Source organism: Bos indicus x Bos taurus, chromosome 9 (assembly GCF_003369695.1).
Source record: "Bos indicus x Bos taurus breed Angus x Brahman F1 hybrid chromosome 9, Bos_hybrid_MaternalHap_v2.0, whole genome shotgun sequence".
Lineage (NCBI taxonomy): Eukaryota > Metazoa > Chordata > Mammalia > Artiodactyla > Bovidae > Bos > Bos indicus x Bos taurus.
Window position 1 is genome coordinate 46483412 of NC_040084.1, and position 22717 is coordinate 46506128.

Here is a 22717-nt window from a genome sequence, read left to right on the forward strand (position 1 = left end):
GAGACTGAACTAAACTGAACTGAAAGCAGAATAAATACAAAATTCAGAAAGTTATTGTGCTTTTTTTCAGTTTCATGGGGTTACTTGTTTGCTTGAATTGAGAAAAGAGCTGTTGATAACTTTTTAATCTTATATACTCCATGTGTTATTAAAACTGCTCATAGATTTTTGCTAATTGATGGCACCCCTCCCTGTTTTCCAGCACTGTTACATGTGAAAAAGCTCATTTCTTAGCTCACTTTCAATGAGGATTTGGGAAGTATTATAAGTTAGATGCTTAGGCTCATATTTCTACCTTGAAATAAATGTCTTCTACAAATTTATTAACTGATAGAATCAGTAAATATACATAAAATATAAGCATCAAGGTGTAAAAATAGTAGCAAATCCATGTAACAATCTATATCTGTAATTAGTCCTCAGAATTTATAACATTTACTACACCAAGAATAACGGGCAGCATGGTATTTTACAGAAATAAGTATAGTCTCAGTAGCAATTAAATAGATGTAAATTAAAACAATTTTAAGGTGGAATTATAATCCTATTAAGCTAGCAAAGGAAAATAAAGTGTAAACACTACATAGTGGCTTTAGGGGTTCATGCAATTTATATGCCTCTTATACTTAAAATTGGACTTCCCTGGTGGCTCAGATGGTAAAGAATCTGTCTGAAATGTGGGAGACCTGGGTTCAGTCCCTGAATTGGGAAGATCCCCTGGAGGAGGGTATAGCAACCCACTCCAGTATTCTTACCTGGAGAATCCCCATGGACTATAGCCCTCCAGGATCCTCTGTCCATGGGGTCACAAAGAGTTGGATACAACTGAGCAACTAAGCACAGAACATACTTAAAAATGTTTGTGCTTTTCTTTCTAGAGCTAATCAAAAAACCTACATACTTTAAAACTGCATTTCCCTTTAGAAATATTCACCCAGAAAAGTAATTCTCAAGAAGTAATTTTAAAGTAAGAATTAGACAAAATATTTATGGTCTCAGAGCCATTATTAAAAAGTTGGAAGCAAACTAAATATCCAAAGAAAAATATCTTCTCTACACAAAGTATATAAGATTAACATAATGGAATTCTGCCTATATTTAAAATTTTTAATGAATACCCCATCCAAAGATGGAAAGGTTTACAGGAAATGACAATTACTCTGAGATACAAGGAATTATAGACTCAATGATATCTAGTCATTTGTATATCTATGTAAATATTGTTATGCTTGCATCATACTTTGAAGACAGTCAAATGGTCCATGGACATTCAAAAGGTCCATTAGTTTACATAATCTCCTAATCTTAAAGCTTGATAATCTTTTTTTTTTTTTTTTAACTAATTTTAATGTAGAAAATTTTATGTGAAAACTTGAACTTCCTTTTAAACAGATTTTGCTCAAATCATCTTACATGTATTTTAAGCAACATGATACAAATAGATAATTAAACAACAGTTGCTTTTTTGTTTTTGCCATTTTGAAATAAAAAAAAATGTATTTTCAGAAAAATCTTGCATAAAATTTCATAGAAAGAGGCAGAAGTAGGGTACAAGTCTTAAGAATTCATCACACCAAGCTGCTGGGTAAGGGAAACACTGTGGTGTTTTATAGACAATAGACCTTCTCTTGTAATTACCATCATTTCCCCCAGTTTCTGATTTTTTGCAAAACAATAACCATTTGGGCAGTGGTTAATTGTTTCTCTTCAAACATTTGACACATTCTTCATTACTTTTAGTGAATGTGAGCTTTATACTAAACCACAATTATAATTAAGACTGATGAAATCATTAGGCTTGTTGTAAACATTCAGTTTATCCAAATAGAGTTTGGCAACATTGTAAAGGTCTTCTGTCAGGTTCATTCAATGTGTAATTATTTGTTGTTGCTGTTGAATTCCAGCATGATTGTTGTCATTTGTCATTATGCTCTATTGAAGTAAGTCAACTGATTCTATTTGTAATATTTCTGATTCACCTACATTTAAAATAACAACAAATACCACAACTCTAAAGCATTAATTCATCCCTTCTGTTATTAATATATTGAATGTCAAGAAGTGCTGTTATTCTAGTCACTTCCTGGTTACATAAAATGGGGAAATTAACAATAACATGGTCATAGTGGGAGACTTTAATACCCATTCACACCTATTAGATCAACTAAACAGAAAATTAACAAGGAAACACAAACTTTAAATGATACAATAGACCAGTTAGACCTAATTGATAGCTATAGGACATTTCACCCCAAAACAATGAATTTCACCTTTTTTCTCAAGCGCACACGGAACCTTCTCCAGGACAGATCACATTCTGAGCCGTAAATCTAGCCTTGGTGAATTCAAAAAAATTGAAATCATTCCAAGCATCTTTTCTGACCACAATGCAGTAAGATTAGATCTCAATTACAGGAAAACTATTAAAAATTCCAACATATGGAGGCTGAACAACATGCTGCTGAATAACCAACAAATCACAGAAGAAATTAAAAAAAAAAAGAAATTAAAATATGCACAGAAACGAATGAAAATGAAAACACAACAACCCAAAACCTAAAAGCAGTGCTAAGGGGAAGGTTCATAGCAATACAGGCTTACCTCAAGAAACAAGAAAAAAGTCAAATAAATAACCTAACTGTACACCTAAAGCAACTAGAAAAGGAAGAAAGGAAGAACCCCAGGGTTAGTAGAAGGAAAGAAACCTTTAAAATTAGGGCAGAAATAAATGCAAACAACAACAACAACAACAAAAGAGACCATAGCAAAAATCAACAAAGCTAAAAGCTGGTTCTTTGAGAAGATAAATAAAATTGACAAAACCATTAGCCAGGCTCATCAAGAAACAAAGGGAGAAAAATTAAATCAACAAATTAGAAATGAAAATGGAGAGATCACAACAGACAACACAGAAATACAAAGGATCATAAGAGACTATTATCAGCAAATATAAGCAAATAAATGGACAACTTGGAAGAAATGGACAAATTCTTAGAAAAGTACAACTTTCCAAAACTGGACCAGGAAGAAAGAAAATCTTAAAAGATCCATCACAAGCACAGAAATTGAAACTGTAATCAGAAATCTTCCAGCAAACAAAAGCCCAGGACCAGACAGCTTCACAGCTGAATCCTACCAAAAATTTAGAGAAGAACTAACACCTATCCTACTCAAACTCTTCCAGAAAATTGCAGAGGACGGTAAACTTCCAAACTCATTCTATGAGGCCACCATCACCCTAATACCAAAACCTGACAAAAATGCCACAAAAAAGAAAACTACAGGCCAATATCACTGATGAACATAGATGCAAATATCCTTAACAAAATTCTAGCAAAGAGATTCCAACAACACATTAAGAAGATTATACATCATGACCAAGTGGGCTTTATCCCAGGGATGCAAGGATTCTTCAATATCTGCAAATCAATCAATGTAATACACCACATTAACACATTGAAAAATAAAAACCATATGATTATCTCAATAGATGCAGAGAAAGCCTTTGACAAAATTCAACATCCATTATGATAAAAACCCTCCAGAAAGCAGAAATAGAAGGAACATACCTCAACATAATAATGGCTATATATGACAAACTCACAACAAACATTATCCTCAATGGTGAAAAATTGAAAGCATTTCCCCTAAAGTCAGGAACAAGACAAGGGTGCCCACTCTCACCACTACTATTCAACATAGTTTTGGAAGTTTTGGTCACAGCAATCAGAGCAGAAAAAGAAATAAAAGGAATCCAGATTGGAAAAGAAGTAAAACTCTCAGTGTTTGCAGATGACATTATCCTCTACATAGAAAACCCTAAAGACTCCACCAGAAAATTACTAGAGCTAATCAATGAATATAGTAAAGTTGCAGGATATAAAATAAACGCACAGAAATCCTTTGCATTCCTATATACTAACAATGAGAAAATAGAAAAATTAAGGAAACAATTCCATTCACCATTGCAATGAAAAGAATAAAGTACTCAGGAATATATCTACCTAAAGAAAGAAAAGACCTATATATAGAAAACTATAAAACACTGGTGAAAGAAATCAAAGAGGACACTAATAGATGGAGAAATATACCGTGTTCATGGATCAGAAGAATCAATATAGTGAAAATGAGTATACTACCCAAAGCAATCTATAGATTAAATGCAACCCCTGTCAAGTTACCAATGGTATTTTTCAGAGAACTAGAACAAATAATTTCACAATTTGTTTGGAAATACAAAAAACCTCGAATAGCCAAAGCAATCTTGAGAAAGAAGAATGGAACTGGAGGAATCAACCTGCCTGACTTCAGGCTGTACCACAAAGCCAGTCATCAAGACAGTATGATACTGGCACAAAGACAGAAATATAGACCAATGGAACAAAATAGAAAGCCCAGCAATAAATCCATGCACCTATGGACACCTTATCTTTGACAAAGGAGGCAAGAATATACAATGGAGAAAAGACAATCTCTTTAATAAGTGGTGCTGGGAAAACTGGTCAACCACTTGTAAAAGAATGAAACTAGTAAGACTTTCTAACACTATACACAAAAATAAACTCAAAATGGATTAAAGATCTAAACGTAAGACCAGAAACTATTAAACTCCTAGAGGAAAACATAAGCAAAACACTCTCTGACATAAACCACAGCAGGATCCTCTATGACCCACCTCTCAGAATATTGGAAATAAAAGCAAAAATAAACAAATGGGACCTAATTAAAATTAAAAGCTTCTGCACAGCAGAGGAAACTATAAGCAAGGTGAAAAGACAGCCCTCAGAATCGGATAAAGTAATAGCAAATGAAGTACAAGTGGTACATATACACATTAGAATATTACTCAGCCATTAAAAAGAATACATTTGAATTAGTTCTAATGAGGTGGATGAAACTGGAGCCTTCATTATACAGAATGAAGTAAGCCAGAAAGAAAAACACCAATACACTATACTAACGCATATATATGGAATTTAGAAAGGTGGTAATGATAACCCTACATAGGAGACAGCAAAAGAGATACAGATGTATAGAACAGTCTTTTGGACTCTGTGGGAGAGGCCGAGGGCCAGATGATATGGAAGAATGGCATTGAAATATGTAAATTATCATATGTGAAACGAATCACCAGTCCAGGTTTGATGCATGATACAGGGTGCTCGGGGCTGGTGCACTGGGATGACCCTGAGGGATGGGATGGGGAGGGAGGTGGGAGGAGGGTTCAGGATGGGAAACACATGTACACTCATGGCAGATCCATGTCAATGTATGGCAAAACCAATACAATATTGTAAAGTAAAAAAAAAAAAAAAAAATTTGTTATGGGCCAAACCCCCATGAGACAAAATGTAAAATATCATCCCTGACCTCAAGTCTCTTAAATTCTAGTGCACTGATAGTGTTACATAGCCAAAGTGTCATGAAGAATCTGCAGAACACTACCTAAATGCCAATCAATCTAAGGGTTTCCTCGATAAGTCTTGCTTTTCTTTTTGCTGTGTTGTGTGTTTGAAAAGTTCATTCGGGTTTTTCCTTTTGATCTTGTGCTGTGAATATACATTGTGAAAATATATCAGATGTTCTTTACACAGATAACTGTGTTTGGAAGATCCTCCTGCACTTGGTCTGGTATCTGTCCCTTGTGAATCTTTAAGGATTCCACAAGGGAAATGGATACTTGCAAGGAAATGACCTCTCTTTGTTACACATATATGTTCAGCAAATTGTGGCAGCTTTAACTTCAGACGACTGCCTAAAAATACTTTCAGATAGGCCAATCAGAGGAATTTATTTCTGAGATTTGAAACTAAAAGACTTTTGTTCTTTTTAGTTTGAAGTTTAAAGAAAAAAAAATCATGGTAAACACAGGAATCTTCTGTTAACAAAGCCTAGGATATTTGGTGAATCTGAATTATGGAAGGCGGCATTTCTCTTTACTGCTCTCAGCCAATGTTTAGCCTGGGGTGACATTCCTTAGTTTTATTTCAGAGAGTGCATGATTAGTTTTAAAAATGAAATTAAAGGCATTAAGACAGTTTAATGGATAATTTTTATGAAGTGCCCCTTGATTGAAATAATTTTGCCATTTTACAGTTGCTCAAGAGATATTTTCTAAGTCCTTGTATAGAGAAACCAAATTATTTTGTTACTAAATGTACAGGACCAGCATAACATAAGTTTTTAAAATATAACATACTGGCAAATATTTCTTTTTAAACATAAAAGTAATGCTATGTAAAACTTACCATTGATCTGGTAAGATGTTGGTTCTCAATTATGACTTCATCTTAAAACCACCTGGATACTTTTGAGGAAAAAAGTATTAATGCATATATACAACCACAGAGGAATTAATCCATATTTCTAGGGATAAAACCCTGACAAAGGGTATTTTAATTTACTCAAATGTTTCAATGTTCAGTCGGGTATGGAAACCTCTTTGTAAGAGTTAACTGCCCTAGTCAGGCTGCAGATGGCTATACTAAACCCTAAGTTTGTAGACTGAATTGGGAGAAATACAGAGTCTATGAGATATAGTGCCAATTATATGAGAGAACTCCCATCAAAGGTATTAAAATGCAGCTCCCAAATATACATAATTGGCCACTCTACCATCTTGATCACTTTTCCAAGTGAGAAAACCAGTGGTTTTGGTAAAGAACAAAGAAAAGTTTAGCAAAATCACATTAAAAAAATTAAGGGACTTACTTAAATTTAAAAGCTAAACATATGTACCAGGCTCCTGAAAATAAGCTCATTAAAGACTACACAATGCATGCTTTAATTATTTGCAGCCATTTTATCAATGACATTTCTTTTCAGATACTGGAGATTTACACTCAGGCTCTTTGAAGTAGAAATTCTGTGTGGGGTGTGTTTATGTGTGTATGTATGTGTAGGGAATGGCCTAGTAAGAAAGTATTTTATTAATATCTAATATTAAGTATAAAAATTTTAGAATTGTTTAGGTTTTCAGATGATTGGTAACAAAAGTATTTTATATATGAGTGATTCATAGCAGTTGAATTATTTTATAGGATCTTGGCAAAGACTGATGCCCTACACTATTTTCCCAAGTATTTTAAATAGTCATAAGTAAAGATAAAAGCACAAGCTCACCAGGGTATTCAATTGGTAGTCAAATTATCTTCCAGTTTCCTGTTCTGTAAAGGATATTACTTATAAAAGTCCAAATTGTGATTTGTAAGGAGAATGAGCTTTGGAATCAGGTGGGTTTGTGTTTTAATCATACCCCTATTTACTAGTTGTGTGATGTATGACAAGATTCCTAAGTTGTAATTTAACTTCAACAATTCTAGTTGCTTCTTTATAGCATCATTATTCCTTTCTCCTTTCCCATACCTTTAAATATGAGCAGACTTTAAAGTTTGTTAACCTCCCTCCCTCTCTCTCCCTCCCTCTCTCTCTCTCTCTCTCTCTCTCTCTCTATATATATATATATATATTCTCTCTCTCTCTCTCTCTCTCTCTCTCTATATATATATATATATATATATATTCACCTGAACTTATATATTTGAGATATATATAAGTTTTCATTATGTTCACCTGATTTCTAGTTCCAGAAGACATCCCCAAACTGGAGATATAGTCTTAGAGCTCTTGTTAGAGATTTGATTACATCCTAGATGCATCTTAAAGCATCTTAAAGCTCAACTTTAACTTGACATGTTATTGATAACTTGACATGTTATTCACTTGCCAGGTCATGTCCAATTCTTCACAACCCCATGGACTGTTGCAAGCCAGGCCATCCTGTCCCTCATCATCTCCTGGAGTTTGCCCAAGTTCATATCCATTTCATCAGTGATTCCATTCAACCATCTCATCCCTTGCCCTCTTCTTCATTCAGTCTTTTCCAGCATCAAGTTCTTTTCCAATGAATTGGCTGTTCACATCAGGTGGCCAAAGTATTGGAGCTTCAGTAGCAGCCCTTCCAATGAGTATTCAGGCCTGATTTCCTTCAAGATCGACTGCTTTGATCTCCTTGTGGTCCAAGGGACTCTCAAGAGTCTTCTCCAGCACCACAGCTCAAAAGCATCAATTGTTTGGTGCTCTGCATTCTTTATAGTCCAGCTCTCTCAACTGTGACTACTGGAAAGACTGTAGCCTTAACTACATGGAACTTTGTTGGCAAAATGACACCTTTGCTTTTTAACACACTGTCTAGGTTTGTCATAGCTTTCTTGCCAAGAAACAATTGTCTTCTAATTTCATGGTTTCAGTCACCGTCCTCAGTGATTTTAGAGCCCAAGAAGAGAAAATCTGTCACTGCTTCCACATTTTCCATTTCTATTTGCCATGAAGTGATGGGTCTGGATGCCATGATCTTAGCTTTTTAAAATATTGAGTTTTAGCTGGCTTTTTCACTCTTCTCCTTCACCCTCAAGAGATTCTTTAGTCCCTCTTTACTTTCTGCCATTAGAGTGGTATCATCTGCATATTTGTTGATAAATCTCCCAGTGGTCAAGATTCCAGCTTGTAACTCATCTAGCCCGACATTTCTCATGATGTGCTTTGCATATAAGTTAAATAAACAGGATGACAATAAACAACCTCATCATACTCCTTCCTCAATCCTGAACCAGTCAGTTGTTCCATACAAGGTTCTGACTCTTGCTTCTTGACTGGTATACAGTTTTCTCAGGAGACAGGTAAGATGGTCTGGTATTCCTATCACTTTAAGAGTTTTCCACCATTTGTTATGATCCACACAGTCAAAGGCTTTAGTGTAGTCAATGAAACAGAGGTAGATATTTTTCTGGAATTCTTTGCTTTCTCTATGATCCAAGGAATTTTGGCAATTTGATCCCTGGTTCCTCTGCCTTTTCTAAATCTAACTCGGACATCTGGAAAATCTCAGTTCATGTATTGCTGAAGCCTAGCATGCAAAATATTGAGCATAACCTTACTAGCATGGGAGATGAGTGCAATTGTCCAGTGGTGTGAACATTCTTAAGTACTGCCTTTCTTGGGAATTGGAATGAGGATTGACCTTTTCCAGTCCTGTGGCCACTGCTGGGTTTTCGAAATTTGCTGACAGATTGAATGCAGCACTTTTATAGCATAATTTTTTAGGATTTTAAATAGCTCTCCTGGAATTCCATCGCCTCCACTAGCTTTACTGACAGCAGTGCTTCCTAAAGCTCACTTGACTTCACATTCCAGAACGTCTGGTTCTGGGTGAGTAACAACACCTTCATAGTCATCTCGGCCATTAAGATCTTTTTTGTACAGTTCTTCTGTGTGTTCCTTCCATCGCTTTTTGATCTCTTCAGCTTCTATTAGATCTTACTGTTTCTGTCCTTTATTGTGTCCATCTTTGGATAGAATGTTCCTTTGATATTTCCAATTTTCTTAAGAGCTCTCTATTAAATTTGTTACTCTTATACTAAAGTAATGCTTCTCATGTACTCCTGCCTCAGAGACCAGTATTTCTAATTTGATTCAAGTTAAAAATTTGAAAAATAAAGATCTGCATATTCAACTTCATCCACATCCTTATCCATCAATTTGTATCAGTCTTCCACCAAACATGTCTTTGATTATATCCACTTATACTTCATTCTTATTACCACCCTCTTAGTTTAGCTTAATCATATAAACCTTGGTTTAGGTTATTTATTACAAAAGAATTCTTACTACTTTTTTGCCTCTTAACTTGCAAATCTTCATGTATTTTTGCAATTACTATAAATATCTTCTTAGGCACAACTCTCTTCATGTCAGTTTTGTGATCAACACCTTATAATTACTCTCTATGCAAGTGCTTCCCAAGGCTTTTGATCTAGTAATCTAGTATTTCCTTTCATTTCTTACTACTTTCCCCTTACATGATTCTAGCACAATGAACTCTCACCTCTAGTACCTTACAAATGCTTCTCCCTATGCCCAAGGCTCCATACTCCACATCCATCCTACAAATACACTTATTCATATATATATATTCATATGAATTCATATACATTCATACTTATTCATATATATATTCATATATATATAAACACACACATGCACATACACACATATACACACACACACATATGTATAAATATCCACACAGTATATCCAACTGAGACATTACTTACAAGTGAACTCTCAGTTTAAATTCAGTAAATTAATGTGATACCTATAGCAGTTATTGTTGTTTGTAGTAACATTATATTTAGTTGTGATGGAGCTATATTTCTTTCAATTTATATGTTTCTAGATAAAGAGGAGAGAAAACTGAAACTGGATCCATTTTAGATCACAAGATCCTAGATTTGAAGCCTAGTTGCCTCAGATGGTAAAGCATCTGCCTACAATGTGGGAGACCCGGATTCGATCCCTGGGTCAGGAAGAGCCTCTGGAGAAGGAAATGGCAATCCACTCCAGTACTCTTGCCTGGAAAATTCCATGGACTGAGGAGAATGGTACACAACAGTCCATGGGGTCGCAAAGAGTCGGATACGACTGAGCGACTTCACTCTCTCACTCTCTGCCATAATCAAATGAGATTTTTAGGGTCTTGAAATAAAGGTGAATATATTTTGCTTGTGCGGCAGGTTAAGTAGTTGTGGTCAGAGGACAGAAGGCTAGGTTACAACTGTTGTCACAACATTTTGTACCCCACCTCAACAAGAGGTAGAGTCACCCCTTGGATTGGAGTTGGCTATGTACTATCAAAAATATGATTTGACCCATAGTGTAGTAGAAATGAAGTTATGTGAGTTCTGAACCTGGCCTGAAGAGCCCTTGGGACTTCCTTTTGTTTCTTGGGACCATAGAATGACATGTGAACAAACACGAGAGCCTCCTCTAGGATTAGATACCATGAGGAATACAGATATTCATTTATGCTGAGTAATGTCACCACCTCGATCATCTTAGCTGCAGACTGATGAATAGAATTACCTAGTTTAGTCTGGCCATGTTCAAAGGATGAGATCAAATCACTCTTCAGTTTCAATTTTTGACAAAGCTCTCCATCTTACTCAGAATAGGATAGAAGACTGACATGATCTGGTCCCCTGCTATACTGCCAACTTATGTTTTTCTACTGATTATTCTTGTCCCTTTACTGTTCTCATTGGCTTCATTGATTACTCCTCAAACAGGCCAGACAACCAAGCCTATACTATAGCTATACCTCCACCCACTTCTCCCAGTAGGCCATTCAGCACCCTCATCTGATAAAGGCTTTTGCTTTAATATCACCTTCTCATTGTGGACAACAGTGATAAATTTTACTTAAAACTGCACCCTTTTCAGTGTCCCTTTCTACTCCACTTTTTTTTTTCCTTTTTCCCTCACTGCACTTGTGACTTTCTAAGACAATATGAAATTTATATATTGTTTTAGATTTATGTTTTATATATTGTTTATGATTTATGTTTTCACCAGGGCAGAGATTTTTGTTTGTTTCTTGAAGGCATTTCATACAGCCAGGACAATATAAAGTGCTCAGTATATGTTTGTGATGAAAACTTATATAAAAGTGTACCATTATCTATATCTATATTTTTATATATATTTGTATTATTTTTTATTTAGTATTCTATTCTAGGGGCTTCCCTGGTGGCTCAGGCAGTAAAGAATCTGCCTGCAATGCGCGATACCTGGATTTGAGCCCTTGGTTAGAAAGATACCCTGGAGAAGGGCATGGCAACCTGCTCCAGTATTCTTGCCTGGAAAATCCCCATGGACAGAGGAACCTGGAGGGCTACAGTCTCTGGGGTTGCAAAGAGTCAGACATGACTGAGTGACTAAACACACATTATATACTAGAAATTTTGCTTTAAAATATTCTTTCAGTATTTTAATGGGCATAACACTAAGCATTCAGTGGTTATTGGAGTTAATCTTTATACTATTAGATATAATGTGTAAATGATAATCTTTTCAATGAGTTTGTGTTTTAGAATAAATCCAGTAAGGAAATATGATGGTTCAGAGAATATGAACATTTTAAAGTCACATTTTTTTCTAAATGCACATATGATTAATGATCAATATTAATCTCTTTGTAAAAAGTGAGATAGGAAATATGTGACCAAATGACAAGTGACTCTGTGCCTGTTTTATAATTTCTCTATAAAATGATAAAACAGTACAATCTTGTATATATATTTATGATGTAATATATACACATATTTGACATTAAAGTGTAGGCATACATTTTTCCCTGAACTTGTATATATTATAGGGCAGAATTGTGATTAAATTCTGAAATCTCCACTACATTGTAGCAGTTATATCTATATGTAATTCAATGTTCCATAAAATAAGGAGCTAGGATACAGTTGAGATTCTGCATTTCAGTAATATTTTATATGAATGTATGGATAAGGCAATGGCAACCCACTCCAGTATTTTAGCCTGGAAAATCCCAAGGATGGAGGAGCCTGGTAGGCTGCAGTCCATGGAGTCGTTGAGAGTCAGACAAGACTGAGTGACTTCACTTTCACTTTTCAATTTCATGCATTGGAGAAGGAAATGGCAACCCACTCCAGTGTTCTTGCCTGGAGAATCCCAGGGACTGGGGGGACCAGGTGGGCTGCCGTCTATGGGGTCACACAGAGTCAGACATGACTGAAGCGACTTAGCAGCAGCAGCATACATATGTAAGGTAAAAATTTGCCCAGAGTTTAAAGTTAATAGCAGTATTAGTAAATTTTTAAAATATTAAATGATTTTACAGTGACTATGTCTTTCTCTACAAATTGCATTGATTATATTTTGTCTAGGGACAAATGATGCATTGAATCATGAACTTTTTCTTTAGTTTATTAATCAAAATATTAAAATATTTCCTGGGAGATCTGACAATATAGAAAATGTAGATTTTTCTTAACTGCAAGACAGACTATTAAAAGATAAAGATAAAAAAATTCATGTGTATCCTACAATAGGCTAAACATGAAAAAAATTTTGTTGTTCTAATTCACAGTTTTTGATGATGTACATTTTCTAGACATCTTCCTTTTTACACAAATCAAACAATTTTGTTCATCTTGACCTGTCTCATAATTTTTGAGGCAATGCTGGAAGGTGTTTATGTGATAGAGCTAATTTTCCCTGATGATTTGATTTCACATTGATTTCCTCCTTCAAAAGCTCCTTTTGTAACTTTTGCCTGAAACATCAAATTAGCAACTCATTACTTGTTTTCTTGTTCAGTGCTGGCTCTGGACAAAATTGTTAGTTCTCAAAGCGGTGTCTGAGAGCCTCCTCACCTCTCTTTTCTATACACATTTCCTCCTTGTAAGAAATCTCTTCCTCAGATTCTCTGAAAATGTTTTCAAAAAAATGATTTAGCTTGAGTGTAAATTATTATAATTATTTTCCTCCTTTAATATAAACTATTTTACATTCTGTTCTAATTTGTTTTTGGAAGGTTCTATTGCCTCAAACAAACAAAAGCCCACATTTTTAAGTAGGAAGAATTCAGTGATCCTAATATAAGATAGAGCTTACATATTATTCCTTCTCCATAAACCTAGATTTACAGATCAGTGTTTTTTAGATAGGAGTTTAAATGTAGCTTGCATAAGTCATCTATAAATAAGTTCATAAAGGGAAAAAAAAATCTTTCTGCCTTGGTATGCCCTGTAGCACCTAACACAATGTAAGTATATATCATGATCCCAATAGACACATCAGTTCAGTTCAGTTACTCAGTTGTGTACAACTCTTTGCGGCTCCATGAATCACAGCACGCCAGGCCTCCCTGTCCATCACCAACTCGTGGAGTTCGCTCAAACTAAGTCCATTGAGTCGGGGATGCCATCCAGCCATACCATCCTCTGTTGTCCCCTTCTCCTCCTGCCCCCAATCCCTCCCACCATCAGGGTCTTTTCCAATGAGTCAACTCTTCGCATGAGGTGGCCAAAGTATTGGAGTTTCAACTTTAGCATCAGTCCTTCCAATGAATACCCAGGACTGATCCTCTTTAGGATGAACTGTTCGGATGTCCTTGCAGTCCAAGGGACTCTCAAGAGTCTTCTCCAACACCACACTTCAAAAGCATCAATCCTTTGGCGCTCAGCTTTCTTCACAGTCAAACTCTCACATCCATACATGACCACTGGAAAAACCCTAGCCTTGACTAGACTGACCTTTGTTAGCAAAGTAATATTTCTGCTTTTTAATATACTGTCTAGGTTGGTCATAACTTTTTTCCAAGGAGTAAGCATCTTTTAATTTCATGGCTGCAGTCACCATCTGTAGTGATTTTGAAGCCCCCAAAAATAAAGTCTGACACTGTTTCCCCATCGATTTCCCATGAAGTGATGGGACCAGATGCCATGATCTTCTTTTTCTGAATGTTGAGCTTTAAGCCAACTTTTTCACTCTCCTCTTTCACTTTCATCAAGAGGCTTTTTAGTTCCTCTTCACTTTCTGCCATAAGGGTGGTGTCATCTGCATATCAGAAGTTACTGATATTTCTCCTGGCAATCTTGATTCCAGCTTGTGTTTCTTCCAGTCCAGCGTTTCTCATGATGTACTCTGCATATAAGTTAAATAAGCAGGGTGACAATATACAGCCTTGAAAGGTACTCCTTTTCCTACTTGGAATCAGTCTCTTGTTCCATATCCAGTTCTAACTGTTGCTTCATGACCTGCATATAGGTTTCTCAAGAGGCAGGTCAGGTGGTCTGGTATTGCCATCTCTTTCAGAATTTTTCACAGTTTATTGTGATCCACACAGTCAAAGGCTTTGGCATAGTCAATAAAGCAGAAATAGATGTTTTTCTGGAACTCTCTTGCCTTTTCCATGATCCAGCAGATGTTGGCAATTTGATCTCTGGTTCCTCTGCCTTTTCTAAAACCAGCTTGAACATCTGGAAGTTCAGGGTTCACATATTGCTGAAGCCTAGCTAGGAGAATTGTGAGCATTACTCTACTAGCGTGTGAGATGAGTGCAATTGTGCGGTAGTTTGAGCATTCTTTGGCATTGCCTTTCTTTGGGATTGGAATGAAAACTGACCTTTTCCAGTCCTGTGGCCACTGCTGAGTTTTCCAAATTTTCTGGCATATTGAGTGCAGCACTTTCACAGCATCATCTTTTAGGATTTGAAATAGCTCGACTGGAATTCCATCACCTCCACTAGCTTTGTTTGTAGTGATGCTTTCTAAGGCCCGCTTGACTTCATATTCCAGAATGTCTGGCTCTAGGTGAGTGACCACACCATCATGATTATCTGGGTCGTGAAGATCTTTTTTGTACAGTTCTTCTGTGTATTCTTGCCACCTTTTCTTAATATCTTCTGCTTCTGTTAGGTCCATATCTTTTCTGTCCTTTATCGAGCCCATCTTTGCATGAAATATTCCCTTGGTATCTCTAATTTTCTTGAAGAGATCTCTAGTCTTTCCCATTCTGTTGTTTTCCTCTATTTCTTTGCATTGATCACTGAGGAAGGCTTTCTTATCTCTTCTTGCTATTCTTTGGTTCCTTTTCTCTTTCTCTTTTTGCTTCTCTTCTTTTCACAGCTATTTTTAAGGCCTCCTCCAACAGCCATTTTGCTTTTTTGCATTTCTTTTTTTGGGAATGGTCTTGATCCCTGTCTCCTGTACAATGTCATGAACCTCCGTCCATAGTTCATCAGGCACTCTGTCTATCAGATCTAGTCCCTTAAATCTATTTCTCACTTCCACTGTATAAACATAGGGGATTTCATTTAGGTCATACCTGAATGGTCTATTGGTTTTCCCCACTTTCTTCAATTTAAGTCTCAATTTGGCAATAAGAAGACATAATAGACACATAATAGACACATAATAGACATATACAGATGGACAAAAATGATATTGATATATTCTATTTTATTGCAATGGATTAAGCTTATCTACAGAAGTATATCTTCTGATTTGTATAAATATAATTCTAGATACCTCTCTATGTTTGTATGTCACTAAAAGTACAGGTTGATATTTGGAAGAAATAATTGTATAGAATTTTAACAAGGCATAGTAATTCAGCTTTTACATAATATATGGTATTAGTTTTATTTATATTCAGTTTGAACAGGAAAAATAATCTGAATTTAAAAAGATTGTTGAACTTCATATAATTTTCACCAAAAATAGCTGTTTTTAAAAAGATATTCTACCATTCTTCCCATCTAGATCTTCTCTCAAAGCTTGGAGAGTTCGTGAATACATCAACCAGTAGTGTATGCTGTATTACTTCTGGGGTTAGGTCATAAAAGGCCAAATAGCTTCCACCTGATTACTTGGAACTCTCACTCTGGGGGCAATTGGCTGTCATGTACAAAGCCCCTTTATCTTAAGGCAGCATGCTAGTCACCAGACCAGCTAAGCACAGCCTTCTATCCATCTCCAGGCATATGATACCTCTTGGTTTGTTCAGACCAGTCCATCCAGCAGCTAGGTACCCTGGAAGGATATTAGCCCCTGACATGAGGAACAGAATAATCTCACAGCTCAGCTTTGCCCTTATGACCTACAAAATCTGTGAGATAAATTAGAATGGCTATGGTTTTCAGCTGTTTGTGGCAGTTTTTTTTTTCTTTTTTAAAACAGTGATACATGTTTATTACACATATATGAAACATCTTTCAAAACTTTAAAGCTCAATGAGTTTCAAAATACAGTGATATAAAAACCTTTGTGCCAAACCAAGGAATGTATAAGCATGTGTAATGTGGACCCAGATAATATGAAGTTCAAAACAAAAGATAAGCCAACGACTCTGAGAAGAATATATTTTAATTAATTAATTTATTTTAATTGGAGGCTAGTTACTTTACAATACTGTTGTGGTTTTTGCCATACACTGACATGAGTCAACCATGGGTGTACATGTATCACCCATCCTGAATCCCCCTCCCACCTTCCTCTGCATCCCATCCCTCAGGGTTGTTCCAGTGCCTTGGCTTTGAGTGAGAAGAGTATTTTGAAGCATAATACAACTCTTTGTTGTAGATGATGTGATAAAGATGCTGAATAATTTTAATCAAAATAAGGGATATTATATTACTGTATATTTATAAAGTTTATAATTCACCACCTTCCTGACCTTATTCCCTTTATCTTCTCAGCTTTTTTAGGTTTACTTATTCTTTCTAAGGAAAATGTTTAATAAAGGTGGACTATCTTTCTTCATAGGACAAAAATCTAATGTTTCTTTTCAGACTTTTCTGAAATGAATAATATCTGTATATATACACACACACATGCACACAATCTATGTACTAATAAACTGAATGTTAATTTTCTTTCTAAGTATTTTATTTAGAAAACCTTACTTTATCCCCAAGTCAACAGAAAAGGTTGAAAAACTGACATGTTGTTAATTACAGTACAGCATAAAAATGCAGTATTTTTGGGCAATAAACCACCTGTTTTAATAAACTTTTGTGAGAACTTTGAAGCTGTGAATTTAATTCGTTCAGTTTGTGGGAAATGACAAGAAAAGGTCAGTTTTTATTATCAAATCTGTCAGTCAAATCATCTGGTTAGAAATGAAAGATTGACTTTGGTTTTCAGTTCAAATTAGCATGTTAATATGCATCCCACTCACACCCCCACCTCTATCTTCTGCATCTAAGATGAGTGACTGAGGCACCTCTACCTGCATTGTTTCTTAGGATGATCTGTTTGTTTTTGTTTCAAGTGACTTCACTCTTCGATGTCACTCATTCTTTGACAATAAAGGGATGAAAAAGTTAAAATTTTGAGAATATTCCTCTGATAAGTACCTGGATGTTTTCACACCTTGAGGCAATGTATTCATCTAAGATTCAGAAGTGTTCTAGTAACTACGTTCTTTTGTAGTAGTGGGAGAAGTCAGCTTGTGAAAAGTAAGATGAAAAAAGAGAACTAGGCTGAGAGCTACATGAAATGTTGGCAAATTCTCAAGTATATCTGTTTTAAAAATGGAATATATTTGTAAGGTGAACATCAATACGTTATTTCTTTAAAACTCCCTCCCTTACCTACTGCTCCTGTGAAAATCCAGATGTAAATCCAGCTTCGTAAATATCTTATTTAAAGAACATTAATTTAGATAAGAAACACTCTGTTTTAGTGATTTAATATAGTACTTAATGGCATGCAGCTAGTAACATTTACTTTTATTATTTATATTTTTACTTTTATTAGCAGTATCCTTTACTATTTACACTTTACTCCAAAATCCACTGTCTGTTTTTATTTATTCATTATTAGCTCCATCACTGTGGAAATGAATAATTTGGAAATGCTTATAAATTTCTAGACCATAGAGGGTTAGCTGTCATCAATTTGCCTATAATAATACAAACCATTGGTAACATCTTTCATGCTTTTATCTACATTACTTAGTTTGTTGCTATAAAAATTAATAAAAAAGATTGTATGATTTTCTTCAAAATACTACCATGATTTTTTAAACTACATGATATCAATTTCTTTGGAATGCATTTTCATTTCCTTAAGGTTGTATGACGAGGCTCAACTTCTTTATGCAGTAATATCTTATTTATTCATCATATTTCCACTGTAATTTTCTGTCTTGGCTCATACACATCTCATCATCTGGGCCACCTTCATTGCCATTTTAGTTCTACATTCAGTTAAGTGCCCTAAGAACCTGTCAGTTTTGTTCATTACTATCACTTCAGTTCAGTCGCTCAGCCGTGTCCAACTCCTTGCGATCCCATGAATCACAGCATGCTAGGCCTCCCTGTCCATCACCAACTCCCGGAGTTCACTCAGACTCATGTCCATCGAGTCAGTGATGCCATCCAGCCATCTCATCCTCTGGCGTCCCCTTCTCCTCCTGCCTCCAATACCTTCCAGCATCAGAGTCTTTTCCAATGAGTCAACTCTTCACATGAGATGGCCAAAGTACTGGAGTTTCAGCTTTAGCATTATTCCTTCCAAAGAAATCCTAGGGCTGATCTCCTTCAGAATGGACAGGTTGGATCACCTTGCAGTCCAAGGGACTCTCAAGAGTCTTCTCCAACACCACACTTCAAAAGCATCAATTCTTCGGCACTCAGCCTCCTTCACAGTCCAACTCTCACATCCATACATGACTACAGGAAAAGCCATAGCCTTGACTAGACGGACCTTTGTTGGCAAAGTAATGTCTCTGCTTTTGAATATGCTATCTAGGTTGGTCATAACTTTCCTTCCAAGGAGTAAGCGTCTTTGAATTTCATGGCTGCAGTCACCATCTGCAGTGATTTTGGAGCCCCCTAAAATAAAGTCTGCCACTGTTTTCACTGTTTCCCCATCTATTTTCAGTGAAGTGATGGGACCAGATGCCATGATCTTCTTTTTCTGAATGTTGAGCTTTAAGCCAACTTTTTCACTCTCCACTTTCACTTTCATCAAGAGGCTTTTTAGTTCCTCTTCACTTTCTGCCATAAGGGTGGTGTCATCTTCATATCTGAGGTTATTGATATTTCTCCCACCAATCTTGATTCCAGCTTGTGCTTCTTCCAGTCCAGCATTTCTCATGATGTACTCTGCATAGAAGTTAAATAAGCAGGGTGACAATATACATCCTTGACATACTCCTTTTCCTATTTGGAACCAGTCTGTTGTTCCATGTCCAGTTCTAACTGTTGCTTCCTGACCTGCATACAGATTTCTCAAGAGGCAGGTCAGGTGGTCTAGTATTCCCATCTCTTTCAGAATTTTCCACAGTTTATTGTGATCCACACAGTCAAAGGATTTGGCATAGTCAATAAAGCAGAAATAGATGTTTTTCTGGAACTCTCTTGCTTTTTCCATGATCCAGCAGATGCTGGCAATTTGGTCTCTGGTTCCTCTGCCTTTTCTAAAACCAGCTTGAACATCAGGAATTTCACAGTTCAGGTATTGTTGAAGCCTGGCTTGGAGAATTGTGAGCATTACTTTACTAGTGTGTGAGATGAGTGTAATTGTGCAGTTGAGCATTCTTTGGCATTGCCTTTCTTTGGGATTGGAATGAAAACTGACCTTTTCCAGTCCTGTAGCCACTGCTGAGTTTTCCAGATTTGCTGGCATATTGAGTGCAGCACTTTCACAGCATCATCTTTCAGGATTTGAAATAGCTCAACTGGAATTCCATCACCTTCACTAGTTTTGTTCATAGTGATGCTTTCTAAGGCCCACTTGATTTCACATTCCAGGATGTCTGGCTCTAGGTCAGTGATCACATCATCATAATTATCTGGGTCGTGAAGCTCTTTTTTGTGTAGTTCTTCTGTGTATTCTTGCCACCTCTTCTTAATATCTTCTGCTTCTGTTAGGTCCATATGATTTCTGTCCTTTATCGAGCCCATCTTTGCATGAAATGTTCCCTTGGTATCTCTAATTGTCTTGAAGAGATCTCTAATCTTTCCCATTCTGTTGTTTTCCTCTATTTCTTTGCATTGATCGCTGAGGAAGGCTTTCTTATCTCTTCTTGCTATTCTTTGGAACTCTGCATTCAGATGTTTATATCTTTCCTTTTCTCCTTTGCTTTTCCCTTCTCTTCTTTTCACAGCTATTTGTAAGGCCTCCCCAGACAGCCACTGTCTGATTTTTAGATGTTTTGCAAAAAATATTTTGATGAATGAACTAATAAAATTATAGAAGTTTTGCATACATTTATCTTTTATTAATATAACTGAGCTTGCCATTTATTTTCCATTTTTCAAAAATTTTTGTTGGAGGAATATAAATTGTGAGTTCTAAAAAGTTAAAACCATATTACTTTGATCCAGGAAGCAAAATATGTCCAATGGCATATTGACCAGGCTAAAGTTAAAGAATTTGCATCAATATCAAAGCCTAAGAACATTTGAAAAGAGCAATAATAGCATAATCTTAATAATAATCATAAAATAAACCTAGTAAACACAATAGCTATGGTATTTCATCTTTAAAAGTTGGTACTTTTTTCCCAAATTTATTGTTTTAGTGATCCTGATCAAAATTATGCAGATTTTTCTGTTTAAGCATTCCTTTAGTATGTTATGTTTTATTTTATGATATCTTTCAGTGTTTTTTTGCTATTACTTTTTATACATATATATAATTTTGGCACTAAAGGGATCCATGTTGACTTGGAAAACTATCACCAAAATTTTTTGCAATGTAGTATATATTACAAACTGTTTGTCTTATTGACGGTTTAGCTTTCATTCTATTCTATTATTACTGTCATTTGAATTCTATCTTTGTCAAGTGACAGTATCATTTATAAATTCTATTCATCCTTTCAAGAATCAGTTTCTTCAGTATTGCTTAATATCACCATATGCATATTTTTCTCTCAGATTTTTAAATTATTTCACTTGGAATTCTTTGTATATAGCTTTACGTTTTGAATAACTCTATTACAACTGAACAACTGAATGACATTTATGAGCTTATGACTATTTTTACAACCTACCTTATTAGAATAATCACTGGGAAACCTTTTAATTGGCCAATAACAAATTTATTTCATTACAATTATAATACAGCTAACCTATATTTAATGCACTAGAAAAGCCCATTCCCTGTTTATTTGATATGTCTGCTATAATTAATTCTAACAAGTAATTATCAGGGTAAACATGCCGATTTCTATCTAACAGTAAACAAATTTGTTGTTGTCCCTGTAGCTCTTCTTAGTGCAGCATCTTGAAAGCTACTCCATCTTCTTTGACATGGGTTGATCCAGACTGACTTTCTAATAATGATCTAATAATTTATGACTAGCTGTCTCCAAGTTAGAGGACTATAATTCTATTCCACAAGCATTTCTATATAGTTCAAGGAGATGGCAGTGCCAAGAAAAAAAAGCACCTTCTCTGATCCTACAATCATAAAAGCAATCAATTTCATTGTAGTCTATGTGTGTGTGTGTGTGTTTTTTTTTTTTTTTTTTAATCAGAAGACTGAGATAAAATCTTGAAAGTAAATTGCTAGGTTATTGAACTGATGATTTTTGGTCAAACTTCCTTGTAAAATACCTTTAGCAACTGTTTTCTGTGCAGATATTTAAGTGTGCTTAAATTTATTAAATTAATTCTTAAGATAAATTGAAGTCACATGAAGAAGCCATCTAAACTCCAGCATTCTTCCAGGACTAGAAGAGTTAGATGAAGTTGAGACAAAAAATTTCATTGTGCAGTGCAGTCCTTTCATGCAAATAAAATCCCTAAGAGCTATATTAAAATATGTCTTATTATAAGTCAATAAGAATGAAATAATAACTGCCTAATTTTCAAGATTAGGTTCCACTGTTTGCTTTCCTAATTATTATGTTTTCTAATTTTGAATAAATATTCTAAAGAACTAAAGAAAATAGAATATTTAGCCGTGTGTGTGTGTGTGTGTGTGTGTGTGAATGGCAGTGAGTGAGTATCATTTTGATAACCTTAGGAGAACAGCTATAAGATTCTACATATATTTTCCTCAAAATTTGCCCCAGTCATGTTTAGTCTCATGTAAGATTACACTTATATTGGATAATTTGACCTATTGCTTCCCTTTTCTCCTAAATAGCCATTAATTTTGTACTGTTTGCCTTTTGATTTACGGAGTAAAATCCAGTCCTAAACATTCTGAATTAGGGCAGAAACTACTGATGATCTTTTCAGCATTAATCTCACTCATATTAATTCATATTATTGATAACATCACATCCTTTTCAATTGTTTATGACTCTCCTGCCTTTCTTTCTGGAAATATATAAATGACCCCAGAATGTAAACCTTCAGTCTGAACCTGAACTGACAGTGAG